This window comes from Trachemys scripta, chromosome 12, assembly GCF_013100865.1.
Source record: "Trachemys scripta elegans isolate TJP31775 chromosome 12, CAS_Tse_1.0, whole genome shotgun sequence".
Lineage (NCBI taxonomy): Eukaryota > Metazoa > Chordata > Testudines > Emydidae > Trachemys > Trachemys scripta.
The window spans coordinates 31,197,719-31,205,237 of NC_048309.1; positions in this window are offsets into that span (position 1 = coordinate 31,197,719).

Here is a 7,519-nt window from a genome sequence, read left to right on the forward strand (position 1 = left end):
CCCCTTACAGATGGGAACAGATACAGAGGGGGTTGGGACTTGCCACAGTTACACAGCAGCACTGCCAACTCTTGTAACTTCACCACCAGGTTTATGGTATTGTGTGTCTTTCCTGAGGCCCAGCCCTGTGATTATGATGCTCTCAGGTGTTTTTGGTTAAAGTATGTTTCTAACTTCCCTGCACTCCAGTGATGAGATAGCTTGTAGTAGCCTAGCTGTGTTTTCAGTGGTCCTGTCGGCTCCATCTGCTTCCTCCATAGCCTTTTGTTATCCCGAGTTAGTCTAGTTAAAGTTGAAAAGGGAAATCGAACAGGAATGCCTAACTTCCTCCCATTTCCAAAAGCCTGTAACCTCTCCTCCATGCACATTCCAATCCAGTAGCCAGGGGGAATTTAAAGCAAGGCAAAATCTAATTACCTCCACTGAAATTTGTGCAGAACAGCTGGAGTTAGCACCTCTGCTCTTGCAGACAGTGCAGTGGGAATTGTTAATTACCACAAATGGTCAAGGCCGCCTTTTAAAAATACAATTTTATTTGTGAAATGGTACGCAAAGTTCATACTTTGTTCTGGGTGCTGCATAAACAATAAAAGACATCCCTGTCCCACAGAGCTTATGATCTAAAAATGGAGAAGATCCAACAAGGGGATGCAGAACACAACAGAAGAAGGGAAAGACAGGTGACAACAATAGGAACACAAGGTAGTATACTTCTTAGCTCCAGGTCTGTAGTTTCTCAAACAACACAACACCTTCCCTAACGTTGTTCTGGGGCATTGGTTAATCATTGGCTTAGCTGATGTGACTTGTCCTTCTGAATCTCTGACTACTTCCTGGAATACCTGGGTTTTCCCAAGGCAAGTGTCATAACTATAAAGGGAAGGGTGTAACAGCTGTCCTGTGTACAGTACTATAAAATCCCTCCTGGCCAGAGACTCCAAAATCCTTTTCCCTGTAAAGGGTTAAGAAGCTCAGGTAACCTGGCTGGCATCTGACCCAAAGGACCAATAAAGGGACAAGATACTTTCAAATCTTGGTGGGGGGGGGGGGAAGGCTTTTGTTTGTGCTCTTTGTTTGGGAGTTTGTTCGCTCTTGGGACTGAGAGGGACCAGACATCAATCCAGGTTCTCCACATCTTTCTAAACAAGTCTCTCCTATTTCAAACTTGTAAGTAAATAGCCAGGCAAGGCGTGTTAGTTTTCCTTTGTTTTCTCAACTTGTAAATGTACCTTTTACTAGAGTGTTTATCTTTGTTTGCTGTACTTTGAACCTAAGACTAGAGGGGAGTCCTCTGAGCTCTTTGAGTTTGATTACCCTGTAAAGTTATTTTCCATACTGATTTTACAGAGATGATGTTTACCTTTTTCTTTAATTAAAAGCCTTCTTTTTAAGAACCTGATTGATTTTTCCTTGTTTTTAGATCCAAGGGGGTTGGATCTGTATTCACCAGGAGTTGGTGGGAGGAAGGAGGGGAATGGTTAATTTCTCCTTGTTTTAAGATCCAAGGGGTTTGGATCTGTATTCACCAAGGAATTGGTGAAAGGTTTCTCAAGGCTTCCCAGGGAAGGGAATTAGCTTGAGATGGTGGCAGCGGACCAGAGCTAAGCTGGTAGTTAAGCTTAGAAGTCTTCATGCAGGTCCCCACATTGTACCCTAAAGTTGAAAGTGGGGATACAGCCTTGACAGCAAGCCAGCGTCCAAGGACTTATCTCATCCAACTATGCTTAGTTTATGAGCTCTGACAAGCACTCGGCACATTTCCTGCAGAATTGTCTTAACAGGAGACATTTGATAGATTTCTGCATTGCTGATGAATAATTATGACACTTAATGTGGCTAGTGAGACCACATTCACTGATAAAATTCACAAGATTTCAACCAAGTTCTCTGGTTCTAGAACTAGCATAAAACAAGATCTGGCTAAGAGATAAGCTGGCTGATAATTTACCTTCTGGAAAAACAAGGTTCCTGTAATTATGTTTCTGGGTGACCTCATTCTGGTTTTGGTTAAACAAAAGAAATATGTTCTAATATGACAGATTTCACCTTTTCCATGATAGAGCAAGAACTATCTGACAATACAGCTGAGACATGCATTGTCCAAAAATGGAGTTACTGCTTCTGTGTTGCATCCAAGTTTGAGATCCTTCCAAGCCTGAGCATAAAGTATTAGATTTTAAATCGGTAAATATTAGTAAACGTCAATTTCATCGTACACACACAAACCAACAAAAATACTTGCCTTTATAACTGAAATTTACAGATAGGCAATGTAAGTAAAATGCTGCTTGAGAACGTAGAGTTTCATTTAAGGATGTTTTGACATGATGTTAACAAATTATGTTTTAATGGTTATAAAACTTTAACTTTTTGAATCTCAACATCTATGGTCACTAAATAATTGTCTGACTCTCCCACAACTAATTTCCTGCAACTATGAACATTTAAATTGATGAAAATTTAAAATTTAAAACCAATACTGTTGCACAACTGAAAGTTTAAATCAATAAAAATAGAAAATATGCTTAAAATAATCATCTGTCAAAATTATAAAAAATAAAAATCAAATTCTGTTAAACCTCTTTATACTTTGTTGATTGTGAGGCTATTACAAGGGTATTTGATTTGCACTTTGACATAAGTGATTTGCATGCAAAATTCAAAGAGAATTATCTTGCCAACATGCTCTGTACAGTAAGCTGAGCGAGGGTAGATCCTCAAGAAACTTTGTAAAGTAGGATGAGGAAGGAGACTGAGAATACTTCTATCTTCTCTTTCTGCCCCAGAAAGTCCTGTTTGTCCCTATTAGTTATTTTTATGTGGATCACAGGTAGATGGTGACTTTGTTTCCCTTTCTTGTTGTTTGTTAGCAAGTCCTTTATTAATTGCAAACAACAGTAGCTGCTATTTTGCACCGATAGTGAGGGAACAGGAGTTAGCACTTTTGCTGTTGCAGACTGTGCAGTGGGAATTGTTGAGAGAGAGACTTAGGCTAGGTCTACACTACCCGCCCGAATCGGCGGGTAGAAATCGATCTCTCAGGGATCGAATTAGCGCGTCTCGTTGGGACGCGACAATCGATCCCTCGAATCGACGCGCTTACTCCACCAGCAGAGGTAGGAGTAAGCACCGTTGACGGGGAGCCGCGGAGGTAAATTTTGCTGCCGTCCTCACAGCGGGGTAAGTCGGCTGCAATACGTCGAATTCAGCTACGCTATTCACGTAGCTGAATTTGCTTATCTTAAATCGACCCCCCCGTAGTGAAGACCTGCCCTAAGCCACTAACCGAGAGGATTACATCCCCACCAACAGCAGCGACCGCAATGAGCCGGTGTTGTGCTAGATGGTATTGTTTGGATCTCATCTTATGTATTCCCTCACATGTGTTAAAACTTTATTTTAAAAAAATTACTTTGTATAGAAAAATATAATGCATCCAAATGTGGAACAAAGAAGAGAAAATGGCTAAGACCCCCCTAAAGACCGGTGTTTCTGCTGCCTCAGATGTAGTCTGTTCTGTTTCCTGGACCATTTCCTGCCCTGGTAAATCACTTATTAGAGCTGGGACAGTCTTTTTATACAATCCATGCAATTTGTGTATCCTCCTGTCCTGTTCTCCCCCCTGCACACTGTATTGTAAACCAGCAGCTCCTGTGTTAAGGATTTTAACAGCTCTGCTTTTGTCCCTCTCTTTAAAAACAAAACAGCTCCTCAGAAATGGAGGCAGGAATGAGGGATTGTTCCTTTGGGTCAGACGGGAATCCTGGAGGCTGTGTGCGCGCTGGAGGGAAAGGTGTGTTTGTCTAGATCTTGCTGCTGAACCAAGAGAAGGTCTGCCCCTGCAACATCATTCCAAGCTGGACTGTAAAGCCCTACATGGGATACACAGCTCGTTAGTATGACTACCTCACGCCCATCAGCTCTTGTTATCTAGAGGGTCACTAAAACTCACCCCTCCGGATAACCAACGTCCAGACAAGTCATGTAACTAAAGAAGGATCTCAGTGGGCCAATTGTGCTACCAGCCACCAACCTGAACTCTGCCATCTGCCATGATGCTGAGAAAGTGTTCCGAGCCCTCGGTATGGGAAAGCTTGACTGCACATGCAGTTGTTCCCGATTAACTGTTCCTACTTAACGCCATGGTGGACATTATTATTCTGGAACACTGGAGAGTTTAGTAGGAACAGTTAATTGGGAACAAGTGCATCTGTAGACAAGTCCTGTAAGAATAGAGCTGTCCTGACTTCAGATCAGCGGGACTAGACCTGGCACTGGCACTAGATGGATTTTGTCACTACCCAAATGATTTTTTGGCTTGTGTCTGACAACACAACCAGCCTCTGAAATCCTGGGTAAGAAGCCTGCATATTCAGGCTGGTAATCATGATGCTTCTGTCTCAACCAGCTGTCAGGGGAGTATGGGGTGTGCTGCCGAGCAAGGGATATTTTGGTACTGCTGAAGTATCCTTTAAGTAACTTAATCTAAAGAGCATCACATGAAATCCCACTGCACCCTACATAACAAATAGAGAGACAGTGAGATCACGGCAGCTCTGCTGGCTGGCTGGGCAGTCCTGTTGTGCTTGCCAAGTGTAAAACTAAGCTATTGGGACCAGAGTCATCCTCAGTGTAAAACCCCTTTATCGTTTGCTTTCATTTTCTCTTTTCATCTAGTTTGAGGGGAGGATTCGGGTTTATAGGCATTTTAGGAGAAAGGCGGTGGAGCAGGCCATGGTGGAGGGGCGGGTCCCAGCCTAGGGACTTAGACCTGCTGGATCAGTGACAGAACCATCCATTGTCCAAAGGAATCTGGCAGATTTTTGTATGTATCTTTTCAGACAGGATAGAAAGTGCTGGGCCACCAAAGAGAGCAGCACCAGCAGAGATTCCATATGTGATCAGTGGGCCGGACACCTGTCTGTTACCTGCCGCAACAGGGAAGAGATTTTCAACTGAATCTTTACCCATTTCCTGAGGGACACTGTGTTTTCTGGGATGTCCCCTGTGACACTGGCAGACCAGATGCCAGCTCATTCCAGATCCCCAGGCCAATTCACTTGTGTATTAGTATAGAACAAAGTGATTGTTAAAAGTATATATATGAGTGTTTGGTTTTTAAACTTCATGAACACTAATGGACTGTTACTTCGTTGTGTTCATTTATCCATATCCTATTATAATGTAATAGCAAACATTTGCCATGTATATCCCCCATAACTAAATAACCCATCAAACGAGAAAGAAGCCTTGTGGAATGCAAATTAAGAACTTTAACAGAAAAGAGCTCATTTCAAGGTAAGTGGTCATTGTGTGTGATGACTGGAGGTCAAAGACTCAGAATGCATTCCTCACTCTCCACAATCAAAGGAAAAGCCCACATGGGTAATGACACTGTCAGCTTGTTTTTTGTGAGAAGAAGTTATAAGTATGGATTCAGGGAAAGAGCTTTCATCTCTAGACTGTTTGACTCTTGCAGGAAAGTGCACCAGATGCAAAGCGGAGATCCCCTGAGACAATCTGGGTACCCTGAAAAGACTTTTGGGAAATTGGCAGTTTATTACATCACTACCACCATTTGGCATTACAAACTGTGATTCACCTGTTATTTACCAGCTTTAACCTCTCAATAACTCTCATTCTTTATTCTTAGCTAATAAATCTTTGGTTAGTTTAGTATAGAATTGGCTGCCAGTGTTGTTTTTGGTGTAAGATCTAGAATACCAGTTGATCTGGGGCAAGTGACCAATCTCTTGGGACTGGAAGCATAAGTGATATGAGAGTTTTTTGTTTGGGGAGGTTACTTCCAGGAGCACCAGAAGCTCCCTAGAAGTGGGGGGTGGGGGGACACCAGTGGCTGGACTATACCCCCATCCCCTGCTCTGCCCCTCCCCCGAGGCCTTGCCCATGCTGTGCCCCAAGGTGCCCCACCACCACCCCCACTTGCTCCTCCACCCCTTACTTGCCCTTGAGGCAGGAAAAAAGTGATGAGGCCAGGGCTCCCCGTGTTCCAGCACCCCTGGCTATACCCTCCCACTTTTTTTCTACCCTAAGGGTGAGCAATGGGAGGGAGGGGGCGGAGAGGGGCAAGAGGCGGAGCAGGGCCTTGGGGGAAGAGGAGGAGCAGGGGCAGGGCCTCGGGGGAAGAGGCCACAGGGAGAGAGAAGTGAAGCAGGGCGGCAGGACCACGCTCCAGGCACCGTGGCCTCCCCACTTCTAGGAAGCTTCCAGGACTCCTGCTCCCAGGGTGCAAAGGTAGTGAGGAGGTGCACCTCCAAAGGGAGGTGACCCACATCTGGCATTTGCCTCCTGGATGACCAGCCTTTTTTATTTTGGGGAGGCTGAGCCCCCTCAAGCCTCTTGTATGTGCCACCCATGACTGGAAGCAACCTAAATATTAGGGCTGTCAAGTAATTAAAAATATTAATTGCGATTAATTGCACTGTTAAACAATAATAGAATACCATTTATTTAAATATTTTTGGATATTTTCTACATTTTCAAATATATGGATTTCAATTACAACACAGAATACAAAGGGTACAGTGCTCACTTTATTTTTGATTACTTGTATTTATACTTGTATTTATCATGAAAACTGAACTCACAAATGTAGAATTATGTACTAAATAACTTCATTCAAAAATAAAATATAAAATTTTAGAGCCTACAAGTCCACTCAGTTCTACTTCTTGTTCAGCCAATCGCTCAGACAAACAAGGATCCAGCTCTAGCTCCTATCCTCTAGCATCTACTGCAGAGGGGCTGAGGGGAAGGAGAGTCCCGGCCCAGGCGGGGACTGGGAGCTGACTGGAAAATGCTGATGGAGTCCCCTCTCCCTCTCCCTTCCATTAGAACTCAGCCGAATTCCCCAGGATGGGCCACCACGTGGCACAGCTGGCTCTGTCCATCAGTGACCCAGACCAGGACATCAGCCAGCAGGCCAGGGCGGGGGTTTACCGGCTCTACCAGCTCCTGCTGCGCCAGAAGGATAAGGAACACGGCTAGACGAGTGAGACTGGGACCCCAGCCGTTTTCTCTCCGAGTGACCCCAGCTGGCGGATAAGTCTCTCTCTATCTCTTTCTGTGTTCTCCACCACCCCCGCAGTTCTGTTGGGCTCTGCCCACTTTGCAGCCACCAATGGGATTGGAAGGACACAAGCCCTGCAACCAGAATGACCAATGTGTATGTGTCTGTCTCTTTCCCAGACCTGAACATCCATGAGGTCGAAGACCTTTGGTGCTGGGACTGGCACCAGGACTGCAGGCTCCCGGGCTACAAGAACACCGCCAGGGTCGGAGAGGTAAGGACACTCTGCCAGGGCATGGCACAGCTCTGCAGGGCAGGTGGCTGCCTCCTGGAGCCACGCGACGGAGTTGCCGTTTTAGGCCAGGATTTGGAGCCTGGTTCTGGGCAATCTGCTGAAGCCTCACATCTGGTTGGTTTCAGGTCTTTGGCAAATTCTTCTCCGAGGGGCAGAGAAGATTCTTCCTGCAGACAGCAGTGCTGGCCATGCAC